The sequence below is a fragment of the Artibeus jamaicensis genome, unplaced genomic scaffold (assembly GCF_021234435.1).
Source record: "Artibeus jamaicensis isolate MK-2021 breed Jamaican fruit bat unplaced genomic scaffold, CSHL_Jam_final contig_426, whole genome shotgun sequence".
Taxonomy (NCBI): Eukaryota; Metazoa; Chordata; class Mammalia; order Chiroptera; family Phyllostomidae; genus Artibeus; species Artibeus jamaicensis.
Window position 1 is genome coordinate 9,163,363 of NW_026521826.1, and position 22,866 is coordinate 9,186,228.

At 44.8% G+C, this 22,866-nt stretch overlaps 1 protein-coding gene across 8 annotated transcripts in view; it reads left to right on the forward strand.

Annotated features, from left to right (window-relative positions):
• The window catches only part of CELF2 (CUGBP Elav-like family member 2), a 503,518-nt gene that overhangs the window by 394,487 nt on the left and 86,165 nt on the right, over positions 1-22,866 (forward strand). The gene's annotated exons all lie outside the window — the stretch shown is intronic.

A 22,866-nucleotide genomic window follows, 5' to 3' on the forward strand; every position in this document is an offset into this window, starting at 1 on the left:
AAGCAGTGCGGTGGTGCTGATTTTATGGGAACCCAGTTTAGTGATAGTAGAAGAAAGATAACATAATGTCCCTGATGTTTTCAGAGTGTAACACTGACTTTGTGTCATTTAGCAGGCTCCGTAGGTGGGTGCACACAGGCATTTTAGCCCCAGAAAAGAGGGCACTTGTTTAATTCCCCTTAGAGCCATCGAAAATTCTACAATATTTGTAGTGGCAAGCTATTCAACAAAAGGCTATCAATATATTAGCTTCTTAATAACCCAAAAGCAATAAATTATGAGCCTTGGTCTTGAACCGCACCACTTCGATTTTCCCCTTTTCATGGGAGCAAATCAAAGAGACGGCCCAGCAAAGCGAGTGTGTGGTATGAAAATCCCCCCTCCAGATTTGATTTCACTACTTCTCCCTGAAACTTAGGAGGGGGATTTTAGTAAGGCAGCTTTTCCTAGGTTTAAGTGACTTTTTGAAAACATAAGCAGTACTTCAGCTTCATTTTCTATATAAATGGGATTTTTCCCAAGTAAATCCTGGGAGGTTGCAGCATTTAGATCATATTATCAAATGACACAACCAAATCCCTTCTCTGCTCATTTTAAAAAAACTACTTGAAATGAATGGTCATTTAGCATTTATGGTATATTGATGCCAAATTACATCCTATTTTAAACTAATAATGCAAAGCTTGGTTACTTTTAATTTGTCTGGAATAAAAGCACAGCTCCCAACATACCATCTTTATATGTGAAGATGCTCTCCAGAAACCCAGAGTTAACATGACGGCTGAGCCATGTTGGAAAATGGGCAAGTGTCTGAGGAGCCTGCTCCTGTTCGGGGCATCTTACTCCGACCCTTTTCTTAGCAAACAAATAGCATCTTAATCTATTTTTAAAAAGTCACATATGTCTCTCTCTCTCTCCTCCCTAAAAACTCTGCATACAGAAGTCAGGGATGGTGAATTTGGAGACCCCTTATTAAGGACAGTGATGCGGGGGTTGGGAAAGATGGTTTGTGGATTGTTCTGGTTTTCTTTCTGTCCAGTTCAGTTTCACATGCCCAATTACTCGAGGCGGGTTAAATGAAGATTTGGAGATGTCAGGTCTGATCTGCAGGCTCAGAGCCTCTGTGGTGCACACACGGATGCTGCACTTGCCATTTCCAATTAGGTAAATAGGAACAGAGGTCCACGTCTGGCATTCATGTGTAGCTTCATCTGATAAATATCACCCTTAACAGCTACAGGAAAATCATGAAAGCAGTTTCCTTTCAGCTGTGAGCCTTTGGTGGACAGGAAGAAATGGGGCCAGACATAAAAGATTAATGCATATTCTCGGGGAAAAAAATATTACAGGACGCCTTGCTGTTTGATTGCAATCCTTGGAATTAGTCAACATTTCCATAATTCTAAACCAGTATACACCTGTTTCCCCACTGTGATGCAAGGCACAACTTAATTTAACAGAAACCCCACTGTGCTTGGCCTCTCGTTAAATACCAAGTGAGTTCAGTAATTTAAAGTTGTACCACTACTATTTTTACTGGTTGCCTTCATGTTATGAAATTAATAAGAAATTAATGATGCACTTTGCCATATGCCTTTAATATCTCTCTGAATAAAAATAAAAGGGATAAAGAAAAAATGCATCACCAGCTGACACTTTAAAGCTTTCCTGCTTGTAATCATTTTCCTGTGGATAAAATCCATTAAAAAGGCACTTGCTGCCTTTTCTTCTAAAGTGTCCAAAACATTCAATTTAAAACAAGATCAAAGAGTGCGGGGTGTTCGGGGTTCTTGTTTTGTTTTGTTTTTTTCCTATTTGCTGTTGGTATTTTGTGTCATATGGCACCTTTATCATGCAACCAAAATTAGGTTTAGAAACCACCTCTCCTTCTCGAGAGAAACAAAGAACTTGGTTAGGATGGGAGAGTAAAAGAGCCAGCGGGACTACATGTCACGCGGTTGACTGTGTCTGCTCCTAGATTTCTCTGTAAAGGCAGCCTTCCCTTCGTGTCCCGCATGGGTTATAGAGACCCTTTACCTGGAGGGCGCAGGGCTGGGGTCAGGGGTCAGGGCTGTACTCGTCAGTGCAGGGTCACTAAGGACCCATTTCTCAAGCCTGTCTCTTACCTTGTGGCTGAGAAAGATACTGGGTCATAACATCTGAAATGTTCAACGTGAGCCCTAGAAATAGAATATTAAAAATAAAGGGAGCTAAATTGGACAGCTCAACCCAAAGAGCCAAGGGTGGGAGTCCGGGGTTCATTTCCCTGGTTGGATCATGTTCTCTTTTAGAAATGGCCACTTGAAGCATAAGCAACTGATCAAATCCTAAGTGCAGTACCTTATTTACGACTGGCATTTCATCAGATTAATAAATCACTAATGGTTACTGGATGCCTAGTGGGTACTAAGGGGTCTAAGCTATTCTGACCACACACACACACTCACACACACACTCACTCACACACACACTCACACACACACTCCCCCTTGGAATCCCCTAGTGAGTCATGTTCTTGTAGCCTGAAGAGCGTACTGTGACTGTCTGCACGGGCAGGACTCCTCGATGAGCCGTTGAGTTTGGTGCAAAACTGCGCGATTGACTCTTCCCACAGCCGAACCTTTTGTGTTCTTGGACCGGTTTTCGTTGCCTCTGCTCTAACGGTGCAGCACTTGGCTTGTGGGTGGTTTCCTTTGCGTGGGGTCTCCGGTAGGCACAACCTAACCGGTGGATTCATTCGATAGAAGCGTCATCATCTGCCATTGTAGTTCCCAGAGAGAAATCCTTGGAAAGGCAACTTGCAAGATTCATTTTGTCTTCACTGACCTAATTTAGCTTAATTAAAAAAAATAAAATGAAGACCTTAATTGAGGCACAAAACAACCCCCACAGTCTTCAGTCATCAGATGTGAAGGCCAAACATCCCTGTGCCAGTGACAGTGCTGTGGCTTCTGTCATTCTTTCCTCAAGGTCTTAACACATATTGTCTCTAGCAATAAGGCATTTTGATTGGAAATCTACAGCAGTATCATTAGGGCATTCACTGTATAAATTAATTTAATTAAGGGTGTAATAACAGGAATACGGTTTTGAAAAAGCTCTTAAATTTTAACAGCAAGAAGGAATTGGTAGAATCTAAATGTCTTGTAAAATATTAATTGCAAATTTCTTCCAGACATTTCCTCTGAATATACCTTATTCCATTCCTTTTTAGAATCACTACCAGTTTTATTAAATGCAGTTTATATTAAGGAGTTACTGCCCCGAGAGAACATTTGTTTGCTGCACCCCATTTTGGCGGCGGCGTGCTGAAAGGTGTTTTATAATAATGCCGGCAGCGCGCACACGGACCGCACGTAGATTCGAGATATAAAAACAAATGAGCCTGATCCGGTGGGAAGAAGCTGTAAATAAAATGGCCTCTCGGGACAAGTGTGTTCACCCACACAAAGTGAATGGACCCCTTCCTGGCTTGCCCTGGAAGAGATAATTTACCTGTGTGGGTAGGCGCTCTCCTCCTAGGCAGATTGTAACGCAACTCTCCATAGAATTGTCCCCCTGTGTCCTTTAATAGTGGAATGCCAGGATTTAATATCCTTTCAGTAGGACAGCTCGGCTCTCACTGGGACCAAATTCAATTTGTCCATTGTAATGCATTTTAAGGTGGTCATTTTCTTCGAACCACTTTTTCTAACTATTAATACATGTTTAATGCCTTTGTTGTCAGTCATGATGGTTATTATTTTATCATTATCACTATTTCTGTCATAAAATCTCTCAAACCCCATGTCATCATTACCATGTAAATTTCCCCCAAAGTATCCCATTTGATTCAAAGCCAAACTAAGTCAAACTAGAAAAAATAGGTTTTTTAGATGTGTTTCATTTGAAACTGTCGTGAAAAACAGCCAAAATATCTATCTCTACAAACAGGTTTGAGTCCTCAAAATCATTGGCCATGGGGAACATTCCTGTGCTCACACAACCTGTTATTTGCTGAACCAGGATCGTTTGCCAGGCACCGTTCTAGGTGCTGGGGGTACGGCGTCAGCCGTGCTGTTCGTAACTGGATCACCGACGGGCAAAGTCAGCCACCTGCCTCTGTGCGCTTGGTGTTGAACAAATAGCTCTGGGGTAGTGGAGGCCAGAGAGGGTTATTTCATCAAATATTTCCAGAGGAGTCAAGTTTTATTCCAAAAATGATCATTCTTCCTACAAGTATTCCAAATGCTCTAAAATATAAGATGAATGTGGATTTGTTATTACCTGTGTGTATAATGACATAATTTATTTCATATACACATATCTATATACGTATTTATGTCAAGCTCCAAAGACCTACAGATAAATTAACATTCACACATCTACATGTGGATTTCAGTTGAGTCATATAAATACAGGAAGATTGAGCTTAAAAGTCACATTTTCTGTGTGGCCTGCCAGCACCCTCTCAGCTACTACACCGCCGTCTCAGTTGCTGACGTCAGACTCCACGAAATGCCTTGCTCCCTCAGCACAGCTCTGACGTTTGTTTCTGTTAGGTAGGTGGAAGACAGGCTTTGAATCAGAGTCCTGGCTCGTTCTAGTGACCGTGCAAGGTTCTTGAGAACTACCATTCTCATGATGATAACCCTGTCTTCCACCTACTTAACAGAAGAATGAGATGAGGTACGTAAAGCTTCCTGAGGCCCTGAAGAAAGGTGCTCATAAAACAATGTTTCTGTGTGATAGTTTCTGCAGATGTGAAGTCTCCTTCGGGAACAGCCCACCATACAAAGTGCATTTGCTGTGGAATGTACCACTCAGAACATCCAATTGGTGTACATCCTCCAGATTTACATCTGCAGGACTTGGTCTGGACCAAAATATTTGGCCTCATAGGACTAACCCAAAACAGCTAATTCCCTGCTGCCTGGGCTGTTGTTGTAGAACACCTATGTCCCAGAGAAATACAGGCTACACAAAAAGTAAGGCCTTTCTTTAAGCTGACTTTTGAAAGGACTAGGATGGGCCACAGTATGGCTATCATGGAGCTTCTCTGCAGGGTGCAGAAGCCCCTGCCCACCCTGGGAGCCAAGGCCGTGTGAAGGAGAAGGGCTCCAGGTGGAGAAGCAGCTGCCAGTGGGACTCAGCCAGGTGGCAGGATTGCCGGCCAGCGAGCTCATCAGGCGAGACCTTGGAGAGAGTGTTGGAGGAGGGAGGAAACCCTTGGCCTCGTGGTTTCCAGTCTGCAGGCCCCAGCCCCAGAGATCTGGGAAAGTATATTTTAATACTTTACATAAGGCCATGAGAATGTCTCTATTTCAGCACTCGAATAGAGGGTGCTTTTGCTTTGTTAATTCAATAACTGTGGATGGCGATTATTTACGTGTGTCTCTAGTTGACTAATTAAAATCTAGTTACTTTTCAAATATGGACTACTGAAAGCAAGGACAGCTATGGGAGAAAATTAATGGGGGTGGGGAGGGCCCTTGATGAAAAGTTGGAAACGACTGAGCCAAGCAGCCCAGCAAGCACAGGGTTAAACAAGGAGGCACCACACCACTTGCTGGAAACAGAACTCAGTGTTTTATTTTACAAACAACACAGTCTGAAGTACATACCTAATGGGTAGGAGTAGTATGAGGGTTTATGAGCTGCAAAGGGCCTGTCGCAGGTGCCTGGCCGGGTGTGCAAAGTTTCCGAGTCACCGTTTGAGGAGTGTTGGTGTCTCATTGTTACGTGCGGACCTGGAGTTGGTGGCACGGCGGCAGGATGAAGCAGTAGTTGATTTCAGAGACCGTCATTTCTTCATGACACCTCCAGTTTAAATTGGGGATATTAAGTTCACTTACATTGACCTCAGTTCCCAAGAGGTTGGTAAGATTTCAAAAGAAGATTATGGAAAGAAAAAAATTTCATGAATACAATAGAAGTTGGTGGAATTGCAGAGGAGCAGGTTGTGAGAGTCAAATGAAAGGGGGAGGGTTTGGAATCAAGCTGGAAAATCGTCCCCATTCTGCCTCTAGAGGATGCAGCCTCCACAAGAATTCATTACCCCCAAATATTACTGTTGCCCTGGAGGGAACTTGAACCTCTCACATGTGGGATGGGCACAGCTCGATAGTCTGTCCAGGCCAAGGGGGCTGGTCGGTACAGCTCAAATAACGTCATTTCATTATAACATTAATGAAATGCTGTAGGACCTTAACTCTTATTTATATCAATTAGCCTATGGCAAAATTGGTCTCATTGTATGTTGTTTCCCTTAAAGTCACAGCGCCTGTTGATGACATGAAGTGCAGGTGTGCTGTATATGACACGAGCCCCAGCGTTCTTTCCCACCCCCGGAGAAAGAGAGAGCTGGGGGGAGGGAGACCATGATCGGAGGGGGCCTGGGCCCTACCCCTGGGCCCGATCTGGTTAAGCACAAGGGCAGCACACTGGCCCCCGGGAAGGAGAGAGGCAGGGGAAGAGCATCCCGTGTCCTTTGCTTGTTTTAGCAGTAGACCGTCATTGCACACAGGTGCTCAGGAAGTCCCATTAGTGTTGACACAAGCTATTAACTTTGTTTTGATAATAAAGCCGTATTTGAGGACCATATCATTACTGCTGTTACTACAAGTCACAAGATGAAAGGATAAACAATAAACAGTACCTGAGGGAGAGTACAGAAAGGGACATGGTGACAAATGTTCTCTCCTACTCTCTTGTTCCTGACTGACAGTACTTCCCACCGGTACTCAAAACACATACTGTGCTGTCATCTCCTCCTCCATCAGCACTTAGAAATGCTTCAGAGCCCATCCTTTCTTCATCTGCAAAACAGAGTGGTTGGACGAAGTGATGCTAAGAGTCCTTTGCAGTGTTACAAAACCGTCCTCCACCTTCCATCGCTGCCTACAGGAATGTCCCACTGGAGTTTTAAGAAATGTAGATAGATTGAGGCAGAGGAGAAAGCTCATAGGTAAACAGGCAGGCGGACAAACAGGTAGACACGTCAGTAGACAGAGATTTGCGTGACTTGACTTGGTTTGAGGATTAGTCATTTCCGAGTCCTTTGTGTAGACAAAGCTGAACCATTACAGGTTTAGCCGTCCTCTTTTTTGAGACTCTCCTGGCCTGTATTTCCCTCTAGTCGAGAACCAACAGGGAGCTTAGCACTCACCATTTTTCCAGCAGGACAGGGGGGCAAGGGAAGGCAGTGAACTTGAACCCAGTCAGTCTAATTCCTTGCTTACAGCCCTGGTTTGACAAGGAAGGGTGTTTAACCTAATGAGGTTTAAGGATTATTGATGGCTTTCTTTTATCTGTTTGATTCCTGTCCCTAGTTCCCATGGATAAGTGAGTCGCCCGTGTTTGTAGATGGCTTTATGGTGCTGTTTGTCACCCCTTCTAAAAATATTTCAGGTGATGTATTGATAGCGTTCACCTTGTTATACTGAGGACACCGAGGTGCCGGCAGATTAAATTAACTTCTCTGCCCTCCCCTGGCAAAGCAGTGACAGAACTAGAATTAGAAGTCGCAGCTGCTGACACTCCCTGATAGCATGGCCTCCTGACGGTGGATTTTGGCATGGCGCTCACCACATCTTAGGGAGTGGGGAGCGTGACTCAGGAGGTCAACACAACACAATAAAAGTGACTACAAAGTGACTATTGATTGCCCACTTATCAGGCACCATATGCAGGCCCTAGGACGATATTGGGGTCGTCAACACTCCACAGGCATGTGTCATGAAGCCCCATTTACTGATAAGAAAGTGGAAACTCAAAATGAGGGACTTGTCCAGGGCGACACAGCTGGTAACTGTGAGTTGCTAGACAGTTGGGATTAAACCACCATCTCTGGCCTCTGATGTGTAGGTCCCATCCATTCGATGTTCACGAGGTGGAGGCTTGCAGGTGCTGGCTCCTGCCTGTTCCAGGGGACCTGCAGCAGGAAGTGTGCCCCTCAGTATGTCCAGTGCTTCACTGGTAAGGTCAGAACGACCACGATTGCTTCCTTTAAAGCAGTCCTAAAACAAATCCAAATCCTCAGCTACCACTCACGCTGTCACCGCTACAACTAATTGTGTCCCTTGGTGAGCTCACCCAGTGGCAGAGCTCTGGCCCCGGTGCTTTGCTAAGTACACCTTCCCAGAAGTCAGCTGGGGCCTCCCTCAAGAGCCCGCCTGCCACCGTGTGAGCACGGGCAGTGTGGCGTGCACTCTGCCTGAGATGAGAAGCCATGTTCTCTTGCACAGACAGAAGTCACTGGAAGCACTGGGCAGATGCGGCATTACCGACAAAGTGACCAACAGCACGATCTCTAAGAGGGAGCTCCAAAGCCAAGGCTGTCCATATTATAAGAGGGCCTGCTTTGCAAAAATGATTATAAATGCAGCACCTTTCTTCAGAGGAGTGTAGCTTTTCCAATATCATCTCATTAACATTCATGTTATTAGGGTACTTTTCTTTATCTGCATCCACAGGCTTTCGGTCCCAATCCACAACCTGCATTCTAATGTTCTGGCTCCATCCAGCTGGCCTCCACCCCCCACTCAGCTCTCGTCCATAGGGGAAGGGCAGATGGGGACTGACTGGGCTCATGAACCCTATTACTTGCCACCTGGAGCACGAAGTAATAGGACCACAAGTTGTGGGTGTGGACTACAAGGGCGAAATCCATGTGGCCATCGAAGTGTCTGAATCCTCTGTTTCTAAAGACAGGGGACCAAACATGGGTACTAAGAAATTTGCTATAACCACACGCAGGATTGTGCACAGTCCCCTCAGCAGCCCCACTGAGCAGCAACATCGAGCGCAGGGAGACTGGGTCCGTGCGGTCCAGGCAGCTCAGGTGCTCCTTCTCTCTGGCCCCACCCAGCCATCTGCTCTGCTCTCCCTTTTTGTCCAGAAGCAAGTTAGGATCAAAGGCTGAGGTACTGACTAAGACATTAAGGCAAGTGACATGGTTCATTCTGTCTAGTCATCACGTCGTGATTTCTGTGTTGATGTGAATGAAGTGGATGTGCTGTGGAGGCTTAGACCAAGGTCATGGCCGCTGCTGTCTTGGTTTTGGGAGCAGGAGCTAGGATGCTGTGTGACCGTTAGTAAACACATGGAGTCAGACCAGGGCAGGGTGGTCTCCAGGCCTCCACTTCCTGCGTTACTGTTCTCTGTCAGGGGCAGGGCGGGCCGAGTGTGAGAGCCACTGGCTAGGTTCCCTCGAAACTCACCTTCACCCCGGAAGAGTAAACTAAGTGACTGGGGGTCAACAGCGTATATTTGAGTGATAAGATTCAGTGTTTTATTGTACTGACTGACATGTATATAGACTGTATTAGAGTTTCTCCAGAAGAACTTATATTTAAATACAGACCAGAAAACTGTGCCAGGGGTTTTGTATTAAGTGGTATATGGTGGCCAGTACAGTAGGTCAAGGGTATTGAACTCATTTTCACTGAGGCCACATCAGCCCTGCAGTTGCCTTCAAAGGGCCGAATGTGATTTTATGCCTGTATAAATGTAACTACTCCTTAACTAGGGGCAAGGAGCTCAGCGCTACCGCCGGGTAGAAACAAGGTGCCAGGCTGGATAAAACACGGCAGAGGGCCCGATGTGTTTGCCGCCTGTGCAGTAGATGAATTGTCAACAAGCCATAGGAATTAGGATTTAGAGAATTAATTACTGTCACTGCATGTTAAATTCTGGGTGTAAAGTCAGAACAGTAGTTTTGAAACTCCAGCAGGATGTTTCTAGCTTGCTTTGGTTTTATAAATGTTTTATCTACATGGCTGATATTTCTCAAGGGCTTTCAGAATTTAGATAATTTTAACCAATAACAATAAATGTTCAATTAAAAAATAATAGTAATAGTTAACATTTATTGAGCCCTTACTATGTCTTGAGCACAGCACCAAGAGGTTTATATGCCCCTGACCTCATATAAATAGTAATATGCTAAGAAAATAACAAAGCAGTAAGTACTGGTTTTTTCCTGCTCTGGTTGCCTCTTCGACTAGAATTCTGTCGTTCTAAACCCAGGAGTTAAAGTCTCTATGACTATTAGAGGAAATTTTTCTGACAAATCAATGACTATCTCTTTTGGCCAGTAATTGCCCTCCTTCAACTAGATGCTAGTATAAAAGACAGCTGCAGCTAGTTCATGCTAACTTCACCCTGTCATCCTAGTTCATGGTTAATATCCCATTTATGATTTACTAATATTTGTAAACTGTCATTTAAATGGGAAGAGGAGCTTTGGCCGAGACTTTGATGAGTTCTCCCTTACATTTCTTCTACAGCCTTTGGAGGCCTTTACTATTATCACAACCCCTAAAAAAATAAATCTCACAGGCACCACTGAGTCATTTATTAGAGAATCTCAACCACTAAGTCACCTAAATCACTTTTTAGTCCAAGTTGTCCAGATGTAAAACCTCTAGAGGTCATGAACACAAACTAAATGTCATCAGTAAGGAAAATAAAAGTTAAGAGTCAAGCCCATGCAATCCTGTGGCTAATTTCAGTAGGTCTCTATTTATCTGAATGTTTTTCTCTGGGTCAGTGGAGGGAGAGAGGGCATGTGGAGGAGAATAGACCAGATCTCATTATAGATCACGGGCTATAGAAGCTAAAAGTGTTTTTAGAAATGATACTGTCACCCTGGCTAGTGTGGCTCAGTGGATTGAGTGCTGGCCAGCGAACCCAAGGGTGGCTGGTTTAATTCCCAGTCAGGGCACATGCCTGAGCTGTGGGCCAGGCCCCCAGTAGGGGGCGCACAAAAGGCAGCCATACATTGATGTTTCCTCCTCTCTTCCTCCCTTTCCCCAAAAATAAATAAAATATTTTTTAAAGATTAGTTATAAAAAAAGAGATGACACTCTCTGACCCCCTCCCCTCACTTACCAGATGGAGAAACTAATACCCAGAAAGGTTAGGTAGCAGGCTGCAGGTCACAGAGCCACTTCATGGTGGAGGTGGAACAGAAATTCATGTCTCCTCGCTCTGAGCCCATTGCTGTTTTCGAGAAATCATGCCCCTACAATTTTTCTACAAGATTATGCCAAGCACACTGTTTTAAAGAATCAGATTCACGGTGCAAATGCCAGTCTGTCCACGGCATTGCACTCCCTGACAAGAGGGCAGTTGAACAAGGTGATTTCTTTCTCATTTCCATTCTCTGAAAAAGATCCAGAGAGACAATGCTAATATTTATGTGGCCATTTACCTAAAATGATGCATGAGCTAGATGAATTTGTACAGAAATAAATGAGGAAAAGGGAAGTGGTCTTCATGTGTAATCAAGCCCATTTGCATCAACAGCCAGGGCAGTGATTCTCACTTCTACACTGCAGACTTGCTGGGGAGCTCCCGACACTGCATCTGCCCACACCACACCTCAGGCAAATGAGATTAGATTCTCTCAAGGTGGAAACCCAGCATCAGTATTTTTAAAGTTCCCCCCAAGTGATTGCAATGGTCATGCAACTTTGAGAACCACTGCTGGAAGAATGAATCTTCATCAGCCTATAGGGTTAGCAGGTGGTGATTGCCTTGCGTCCTTCTCCACCCTTCATCTGGACATACGCTAATTACCTGCCCACAAGCACAGCATAGTCTTGCTACTCAAAGTGTGGTTCGTGGAGCAGTAGTGTTGCATCATCCAGGAATGTGTTACAAATGCTGAGTCTCCGGCCCTGCTCAGACCTGCACTGAAGCTAGATCCCTGGGAGGTGCGTGTGCACAGTGAAGTTTGAGAAGCACTTTTCTGTGGAAACAGACCTCACCAGTGCTGTTTTCTGGGGAGTTGATCATAGTCCACTTTAAAACGGCTCAATACCTGTGCGCACGTACCTCTGGCAGCCATCAAAGTGATGTGCACTCTCATCTGAGTGCTCAAGAGGGCAGAGCTCCACCTTCCCTGGAGGTGCACTGAGATGACCTGACCATCTGGGACAGGTAAAGGGGCAAAGGGACAGCTGACGAGGTCCTTTGTTCACCTGCATTTTGGTAGGAGCAGCTGTATTTTTCCATCCCATCAGCGCTCTAAGACCAGACAAAAAATCTCACATGAATGAGACTTATGTAGAATTAATATGTCCTAGTCTGTAAGAGGGTAAGGAGTTGCTCCTTTTTAAGCACAGTTTTTCTGGCCAGAATAAGCTCATTGTAAAGCAAGAGGAACAGTTTTCTGTCACGAAGAGTTAATCTGTGTAATACTTGGTTGCCGGGTCCCACTTGCGGAACAATAGACACGTGGAGTCCCTCTGCTTCCTCATTCCTGGGCTTGAAATGTCTTACCTGGAAAGCAAAACCCTTAGCCCATTTCTCTTGATATCCACAACTTGAGAGACTTTTGCTGACAAAGAAAATGTAACTACTGCATGAATGCCCTAAGGAGTGCTTTATGCACGTATGTTTTTGCAATTTGGGGAGCTTAAAAGGAATGTCTTCTGCCCCAAATAGTTGTAATATATCCTTCTCAATGTTCTATGTTTTTCATCCTTATTTCTTGAGGAAACAGACCTCACCCGTGCTGTTTCCTCAAGAAAACATTTTTCACATTTTCAGGTTATTCCTAATCACCTGAAGTGTGAAACAAACATCCTAGATAGCAGTCCGTAAGCATAGAGTCATTTGTTGCCACATAAAACTAAAATTTGCCATGGCCAGTATTTGCCCAAGTCCCAGCTTTGCTTGTCAGACCAGCATCAAAGCACCAAGTGCAGCTCGTTGGCCACATGAGAAGCAGACAGGGAACAGAGCTGCTGGTTGGGACAAGAGAAAATCAGTGCCCAGAGAGAGAACGACTGCCATGCAACACCTGCCAATGCTGTGTTAGACCTGAACAGAAAAGGCGATCCAGCAGGAGTCCATGAGAAGGAAGAGGAGAACTAGCAGGGCCGGCACCCACAAACACACACCTTGTGTTTATTTTGCTTATCACCACCAGATGACTGTCTTGAAAAGTCCCGTCAGCTGAGTTTGTATACAGTTGACACCTTTCATGCTTACATTCCTCTACCCATTATACTTCAGTTTCTAATTACAGCTGAATTAATAGGATTGGGGTTAAAAAAGTAATTTCTGCCTCTTAACTATGCATTTTTGGAGAGTGATACGTAAATTTTTTATTTTACCCCCATCTCAGCCCACCCCCCCCACCTGGTTATTGTCCCTCCCATTTCCACTCCCTGCCCTTGTTATTGTCCATGTGTCCCTTGTACTTGTTCCTGCAAACCCTTCCCCTTTTCCCCTGAAATTCCCTCCACTCTCCCCTCTGGTCACTGTCAGCCTGTTCTCAATTTCAGTGTCTTTGGTTATATTTTGCTTGTTTGTTTGCTTTGTTTATTAAGTTTCTGTTAAAGGTGAGATCATATGGTATTTGTCTTTCACCACCTAGCTTATTTTGCTTAGCATAATGCTCTCCAGTTCCATCCATACTGTCACAAAGGGTAGGAGCTCCTTCTGTCTCTCTCCATTGTGTAAATGTACCATAGTTTTTTGATCCATTCATTTACTGATGGGCATCTAGGTTGCTTCCAGCACTTGGCTTGATATATTCTTTTCTCTCATATGTGCTCACTGTGCCTCTGAGTCCTGTGGGTTCAGTCCCCTCACCCTTGGTATTGGAAAGAATTAGAAGATTGTAACTCACAGGGCGACAGTATCCAGTAGTTAATCAGCACATCAGCTCATCATTGAATATGAGCTCCACACTCTCAAACCTGTTGACTAAGCATGAAGTCCCCTTGTCACTTGGAAAGGAGGGAAAGGCCCAGGATAAGAGTATTTCAGGCCCTGTGGCACCTTTGGTCACACCTCCTGAGAGGTGCCTCCATGACATTGGCTCAGTAGCCATGTGCCGCACGGAGGGCACACCCTTGTTGTATTTCTGTATGACCTGCCTCAGAGCCATTCATGGGTGGGGAAATGAGAACGAAGAACACTTTGCCTGCAAGTCAGGGATCTCATGGGCGGCAGTCTCTTGTGCCAGGTGCCCAGTTTCCAAAATCGCATCCCAGAGTCTCAAAGGAACCTTGACCTTCAGTTTCTAACTGTATTGGTGGGATAGATTTTATAGTTGGGATTCTTTGGGTGTGTTCACAGGCATTTTATCTTGACTCCCTTCTCTAAACAGGATATGCTCTTCAAGCTCATAATAATACAGACATTAAATATTTCCAGTGATAACTGGAAAAAGCTTTACTGGGAAAGGGGAAATTTAGCTTAGACTTTAACAAAATTCTTCATAATAAAAGTGAATACTCCAGCTGGCTAGGCCCAGTACTGATTTATGTCAGGGAAGGCTGGACCTGCCTAAAGCTTGGAACATTGAAAAAACTGGATCAGAGCAGAGCTGAGTGTAAAAGAGAATATGTATAAAATATCTCAAACTGGGGGCCTTCCCGGTGCCTTCATTACAACAACGAAGAGAGATTATTAACAACATACCTTCTCCCAATAGAAAGGAATTTACTGTTTTCCATAAGGATGGCAAGCAAAGAACTATGCCTAACCAGGCGTGCCCAACATTTTGATGTCCCCGGGCCACACTAGAAGAGTTGTCGTGGCCCTCACATTAAATACATTTGTGACATATACTCACAAAATCTCATCATGTTTTAAGTCAGTGTATGACTTGATGTTGGGCCACATTCACAGCCATCCTGGGCTGGGCCACAGGTTGGACGCCCCTGCCCCTGCCCCAGGGTTTTGTTTTCACCCCTCTCTTCCCAGGCTGTGGATTTCCTCAGGTCTCCATCGTTCGTTCTTGTGGTCTCCAGTAGGCTGCTGATCCCGAAGTCTTGATCTTGAAATCAGGCTTTCCTGTTAAACCCCAAACCTAGATGTCTGGTATCTGGTATTGGAAGTTTCATCCAAATGGTCCATAGGAAATTCCAATACATAAATCCTCCCCCCACCACACACAGGCCCTCTGTAGGTATTCCCTGTCTGAATGGATGGGAGGTCCCACCGAGACAAAAAGCCCGAATCATCCTCCACTCCTCTTCCTTTGCCTCCCTTCCCATAGCCTGTTGCTAATCAGTGAGGAAATCCTCTGTTCTACTGTAGTAGCATCTCTAGAATTCTGCCTTCTGTACCATTTGGGACTTACCAGTTATCATCAGAGCTAATAAAAGCACAGAAAGGATTAGGGGACTTTCGAAGTTATCCATCCCTATAACTCATTAGTCCTCCAGATGCTTTCTTAAGCGGAAGAGGATGGGTGGAGTCACTGTCAGGACACTGGAAGCTACCTGTTATTCAGCACGTACGAGCATGGGTGAGCATTGCTGTGTCTCAGGGCAGAAAATAATGGATGCAACTGCCGAGTCTTAAGAGTGAGATCTGAAGTCCTGCTGTGCCCCTTCCTTTTTCTCCAACTTTTGTGACACTCTTGCTCCCACTCTGTGTCCCAGCCATGGGACATCACGCAAGTGCCGTCTCTCCCATCCTGGCAGGTAGAACCAAATATGTTTTCATTCCTGAAATTCACCCTGGCACCCGCTCCATTTTGCCCCCCTGACCATTTCCATCTCAGCCCTTCCCACTCGAAGCTCCAAATGCCTTCAGGAGAGGGAACATTCTGAGAGCCATCGTTGTCATTCCATAGGTGCTACTCAGCAAACGTCAGTTGAATAAATGAACTCTCAAGTGTAGCTTTTATTCATAGACAGTCTCTCAACATAAAAAAAATCTCAAGGGTTCTTTAGAAACTGGTGGAGCAGAAGTGGGGGTTGGGAGGGTGGTCTCAACACTTTCATTGCATCGAAATCCTTCTGGTTGGGTAGACAGACCCCCCCTACTCAACAAAGTAGAAGCACAAGGTGGAACATGAGCATGTGTAGCCACAAGGCATTTTTTTTCTCTAATTGTTATCCTTAAGTGCAATAAAATAAGTTTATCATCATATAGTACTTTACAGCTCACTGTGTACTTTCACATATGTTATCTGATTCTGGCCAAACAACCCTGAAAAGGATCATTCTCTGATATAATCCTCGCTGTCAGAAATGGTACGAGTTTATGACTCTTCAAGAAGTCAGGTTGCTTGACTATAGGTACTTGCAGTTGACAGTCAGGATTCTAACCCAGACCTTGTGGTTCCAGCTGTGATGTTCTTTCCATTGCTAAACAAATGCACAACAGCTCCCATCTCCTAAAGCCTCATTCAGCACTTCACACCCAGACACTGGGTGATGGATAACAGTGGTCTTGCCATTGCAAGTCAGGTGGTGTCAATGGAGGGTCCTGAGTATTTCCTTAATGTTCTCTCCCATCTTCTTGTCCCATGGGTCCCCTTTCCAAGTTCACCTGTGCCGTATACTTGAGGGCCCGGGCCTTGACTTTGATCTTCAGAGGCCTGAGCTTTGGAATAAGGGTTTTTATAGAACAGTTGTACCATCATAATTTCCATAAGCTGTACTAGCAGTACTTTCCAAAGTTGGTAAGTGATCTCTCATGTTAGAGTAAAAGGTGGAAATCAAAGTGAGACAGTAAAATTAAAATCAAACTCATAAAGAATTTGCAACACTGGAAGAGATCTTCATTTGGCAAAATATCAACCAAAGTCTAGTAATGCTGTGGAAGATGAGATGAATAAATATAGCTGCTAAAAACAATATCAGCTGTCTTGCTCAGATGCTTAATGGATTTTCATTTTAAACATGGGTAATATGAAATAGCCCTTAAGGCATTTTTTCAAACTTGCCATCTTTTTTTAGTAGGAATTTTTTTAGGCCAGACTCATTTGTTTTTAAAAAGAAAGAGTGATATTTAATCATTTTTGCTTAAACACGATAAAGAAAGGGATATTACACTAGTTATCTACTTCCATTCATTTAGTACAAATCCCAAAGGCCACGGGGGTAGTTAAATAAATGGAAAAAGACTGCTGAGTGAGGCATGGCATTTATTTGTCTGTTGTAAATGAAGTTGTCATTCCTAAGCCAATCAAATCATGCATTTTTTATGAGAGGTTGCAACTTGCAGAGAGATGGAAATGTTAGACACTAATTAATAAACGTGGTTGGCAAAGCAACTCGGCTCAGGGCTCAGACGCCAAGCTACTGAAGGATCATTAGAATGCAAAATTCACTGGGGCTTTTTTGTTGATTTGATGAAATGCCTTACATTCTGTCAGAAGGTTCAAGATAAAATACAATTGGCTTAAGATTTCCGGGTTAGTTTTGAACCAGCGATTTGAATGATTTGCTTGTCAGAGGGGTATTCTTGTGGTGGCTTTAGTTTGCCTTAAACTTGAAAGGAAACTAGAGATTACTGGATGAAGCATCACTAATCTGTGCAGAGCATTGAAGCTGCCAAGGTGGATGGAGGGTGCCTCGTGTTGCACACGAAATAGCCATCAGTTGGTTTAGAGGGTAGCGTCATTTTATCATCAAGTTAATGTTTAAATTGTACGACTTGTGAATAGTGCAGATGAGTTCCCGAAAATCTGTCCAGACCTCACGAAGGAGATAGCCTGCATGAAGGGAGCCTTGGGGGCTTTTTATGAGTCACGGGAAGAAGATAGTGCATTTGCATTGCTATGCGAGAGAGATATGAGGTTGCACCATATGAAATTGTCACTGTTCAACCACTTTTAATCTATAAATGTGGCACTTTTACATGATTCAACCTAATAACTTGACATATAGGTATTTCCATATAACAACATGCAGCAGTTATATTGGCAAAGGAAATGCTGTGTTTATATGCACGAGAGGGGTTATTATGCATTTCTTTGGATGAGCAGATGGCAGAAGTTCCAGTAATAGGAAGTTGTCCAATTTGACTAGAAGAGAAATGTAGAGCCTGAAAAGGTTATTTGGGGTCAAAGCATAGAGTTCTTTGAAAGACAGGCCAAGGAGCTGGAATTTAATTTGGCAGATAATTGCAACTTTTGGAGTAGGGGAGAGAAATGATTAGACCTGAGTCTTAGATTAAAAAGACAGGTATAAGATGGTTTGAGGAGGGGCGGACGGGGACCGCACTGGTGAGGAGGCCATTGCAGGAATCTGAGTGAGCAGTAATAAAGAGCTAAGGAGGAATAGAAATGAATATAGAAGAAAAAGAAATTTAACCGAGATGGCTCTAAACTGAAAATTCTAAGAGAAAGAAAAGGAAGCCAATTAAGGGCCAAGCCTGAGTGTTGTGGGAGGGGTCTGGGCATGCAGGCCCGGTACCTGCTCCCTCCCTGGAGGTGGTGCCCTGTAAGCACAGCACATTTCCAGGGAGTGAATGAAATGCAGGTGCAACCTGGGCATGTTTCACTGTCCAAGGATATTTCCCGTGGGGGTAAGGCAGGGATGTAGCTGGAGAAGCCTAAGGAAAGAAAATTCTGGGAAGCTGTACCACAGATTGTCAGTAACTGAGTCAACCCCTGGGCAGAAGGCAGAGAGACCCGATTTGGCTAAGAGCCCAACAGCAGAACCAGTTAAACAAAACGGTCATTGCCACACAGTGAAGGTTAACGAGAGAGGCACAGTGCCATCCGCTCAACAGCATGCAGGGCTTCAGGCTCGGTTCATCCCAGTTCCCCAGGCATTGAGAACTGGGTAACAGTGAATGACCCGAAAGCAGCTGGTGTTGGGGGAAGGAGCCACCAGGAGCCTGGCAGGCTGGGTGCTCATTTATTCTAAGGCCGCGTGAGAACTGAGCCCAGTGATGGTGATTATGGGAAGAGACCAGTGTCAAGAGGACAATTTATTTTTAAACCAGACTCATTTGTCTTAAAATATGAGATTGTACTGAGTTTGTGGCCTGTAGGATCATAGTACGGGAAATGTAAATGAACTACCAGGTCCTTAAACCACTCCCTAATGGCCAGGCCAGACATTATTATGTCAGTGTGATTTTTGCATGGCTCAGTGAGGCCGCACGTCTAATTTAGCATCTGGGTAGCATCTGGAAGAATAACTCTTGGAGCATCCGTCATTGGCTTGGGAAGACAGTTTCACAATCAAAAAAGAAATCATGGTTCTACGAGGATATCTGTCTACTTCCCACTTAGTGAAAAGGGCAAAATTATTGCCTTGCTCTTAATTTTGGCTCATTATTAGAAGTGATCACGATAGTACAGCTGTCACACAAAGTCGTCACTTGGTCCTCTGCTGTAGTGGGATTGCCACAGCAGCAGGGTGCTCTGCACACCTCATAGTGAGTCTTTCTGTCGATCTCCATTTCCAAAACTGTCATGTACACTCCAGTTTTTTTGTCATTGAAATCTATAGCTCTAAACAGAGAATTCTAGACAAACTCAAGTACGATCTTTTAGTTTTAACTATTTTTGCTTTGTTCCTCACTACATTTATTTGGGGGCTCAACTGACAGGATGAATTATTTATTATATCCCAAAGATGCCTGACAGAGAGGGATAAGTGCAGTGTTATCAATAAACCGCTTTCTGCTCGCAGTAACATCACTAACACAGTAACAGTACCATCTCCTGAAACAACCGCCAGTTAGGAGCACAGTCCAACTACAAAGTGGTATATAGATTTACCTCTCTTAAGTAATACACTGTCACAGTCCCAAGAAAAATTAAACTAAGAGAGGATTAGCATTCTTCTTGAACAGCAATGCTTCTAAAAGCATATGTTCACACTTAGTTGTAACAATCATTTTTCATTCACATTCCATGCTTCCTCCTAGTTTGAGCCTTTTCATTTTGCTTCTCATTTTAAGAGTAAATGAAGCAAAATGGAAGCCTGTGTTATTATTTAGTATTAAAACAAAGAACCTAATCACAGCTAATGAGCATAATAAATGCCGGCTGTACCTACCCCACTGTGGTGTGTGTGTGTTTTGTCTACAGAAGGTAACGTGGGCCGGGTAGCTGGGACGCCAAGTTACAGATGGAGTTGTGGAATGTTCTCTGACAGCTGATTAGAGTAATCTGTCAGAAATGATGACTTAATCACCATAACAGACTCCAAATTCCCTCATAGAATTCCACCCAGAGTAATCTAATTTTCCTGTAATATTGTTTTTATTTTGTTCTCTGCCAGGACTGAATGGGTTCACTGCTTGTGTCTCCCCCTCTGCTCTGCCCCGTGGTTGTTACAGAAATGTGAACAGGTAGAGTAATTCCAGCAAAAAAGGCTTCCTTGGAGTCTGATAAGCTGAAAGCAGATACACAGTTGGGGCTGCTATAGGGTTTTCGTCCTCACTGGATTATTAGCATTTATGAAGAAAGCTGGAAGTGGACCAATACTGGCTGTTTACTTCTCAGACAACCAAGAAAAGCCATTCCTTCCAGTATATTCTCTTAGCTTTCAAATGGGACCTTTCCCTTATTCCCTCCAGAAAACCCTTACACAAAGTAAAATAATAATGATAATGATAACTTTATTGAACACTTAATTACACAGTCTATTCTTTAAGCTCTTCATCTCCATTGATGTCAATGGAGAAGAAATAGTCATTTATTTTCACTATGAATTTCCTCCTACTTGTGATTTCCTGCAGAAGGAGAACGTATAACAGTATTTCTTTGTGGTCGTCACACCCAAATACCCCTTTGTGTCTTGCTTAGGTCACTTGCCTAAAATTACACGTGAGCAGACACTGGTTGAGCGTGCCCCATGCTCCCCCGCGTCAGCACCGTTGGTGGCGGCGGGCAGAAGAGTGTCCTGTAGCAGCTCTGTGGCCCGGAGCATAGCTGTGGCCCCGGCTCACACACTCACCATCCACCAAGGAATTTGCATCTTCAGAGGACAGCTAGGCACTCAGTTATCTCCAGAATTTCCAAAGCAGTATTTGAGTAAATTGGCATTATATAATCTAGTTCTCAACAGAAAACCAAGTACCAGGGCCACCTCGTGTAAATGTGAGCTTAGCCAACAAAGAGCGGACCATACTGATCCATTCTGAAGAGTTCGGTGTGCATTTTACACCGTCAGTTTGTGAAGAAACCACAAAACGCAGGCTCTATTAGTGTCAGCTATTATCTTTTCTCTCACGTAATAACTGATAGCTACTCTTGCTCGTCATCAGTTTTCTTCTCAGCAGTGTGGGTAGATGTTTCAAAGAGTCTGGCCTCCCCCTCTTTCTTCCTTGGCACCCCATGCATCTCTGTCTCAGGTTGTGAGAATCAACGTAGCTAACATACCTAAGGGGCCACAGGAAAATTGAGAGTGAAGGGAAGATGGACCTCAGTTTTCACGAAAAGTGCCTCAGTTCTACACTTAACAGGCATAGCTGTGAGCTCAAAGTCTGACTTTGTCCCAGTGACAAAAGCTCCTTTTGACTGATCAAAGACATTACTTTTGTCATCTGTATTCTTGCAGAGGTATCATTCTGTCCCAGATATCGTGGCAAGATTACTATCTATTACCATTCAGACAAATCAGAAAAATTCTGAAGTTCTTATTTAATACCTGTAAGTCACCATCCCTAAAGCTACTTTGGTTTCATCCCGCTCTTTCTAGGGGAGAGCGTCACATAACGGTGGCTGAGATGGCAGCGTTCCCTCCCTGGGGAGTTAGGGAAGCCATACAACTTCGGGGGGAGGGGTGCCACCAAATGATAGCAGCTCCCCTGGCAGCTCACGTGGTCATTTGGGGGGTAGCATGCCTCCAACTGGTGGCAATTCTTTTGAAACTTGCCACCCTTGCCATTTATAAAACTTTCTAAAGAAAGATTCAGAAAGTACAGGTGCTTTTGGTATTCCCTGGTCTGCTGTACAACAAGCTATGAAGTATTCAATGAGTCATACACGTGTTGTCATGAGTGAAAGAAAAATTCCAGTTTGTCTTCACGGCTAGGGTCTTTTCATTTTCTCGGGTAGTGCATAGCTCTTCTGTGAATTCACCTCTTTCCCTCCTCTCTTTGTCTTCCTTTAAATATTTTATGGGCAGTAAGCTTATCATATGTACCATCACGGCTACTCTCTCCAGAGGTCAGGAGAGGTTTAACAATGAGATGCATAACAGTGACTCTGTAAAACCCATTTCGGGTTAAAAATGGCATGTTTTATTGAATCTCATGTGAAAGGCGGCTCACTCGTCAGTTGGTGCCGGCCGGGTTAAACAAGTTCCAGCAGGAGCGCTCCTCTGTGTGAGCAGTCGGCCCTGTCACCTTCCCCTCTGCCCATTTCCCGCCCCCGGGCCCTCCATCTCCCGCACTCAGCCTGTGTTAACACGGGCTGTTGCAGCTCCGACTCCCCTCCCCTCATTCATCACGGAACCAAGACAGAGGGGCTTCTCGCAGTCACGCCGGACTTTGTGTGTAGTGGGAGCTCCAGAGAGTGTGAGTGCTGGTGCCCCATGGCCCAGCCTCATCCCTGCCCCTGTGACATGATAGGACTCGTAATGTAGGCAGTGACAGCTGCTGCCAGGGTTATGTACAGCTCCCTGCACGTGACGCTGCCCCCACAGACTTGGGGTAATGGCTCTGCTGCGCAGATGTATCCTCATTTTCATTTTCATGAGCCGCAGCTGGGCTCTTGGCTTCGGCTCGAAGGTCAGTGCGTTCAGGAGTGAGGCGCGTCGGGTCCTATCAGCGATCTGCCTTGCTGAAGACCAGGCCAGATCTGGGGCCCTCTGGGCCTGTGGGGGGAGCAGAGGAGGGAGGGCTAAGTGCCACTCACTCGTTAGGAGGCAGGATAAAGGGTGAGGCTTCGCACAGGAAGGCTGGCGTGCTCTGGCACTCACCGACAGCTTCGCGCCGGAGTGCAGGCCTGGGATGGCAACTGGGCCTGTGTCAGACAGGAGCAGGCTGCATCTTGTCATCGATGTCATGCTTGGCTTGGGCACGGAGGGGACAGTGGGAGATGGCCCTTTTCTTCAGGAAGCCCCAGCTCGCTGAAAGCCTAACCAAAGCCTGAAGCCACGGCCCCTCCGTGAGCTGCAACAGCAGAACTCTTGTCCAGGGGCTCCGCCTCACTGTGCATGT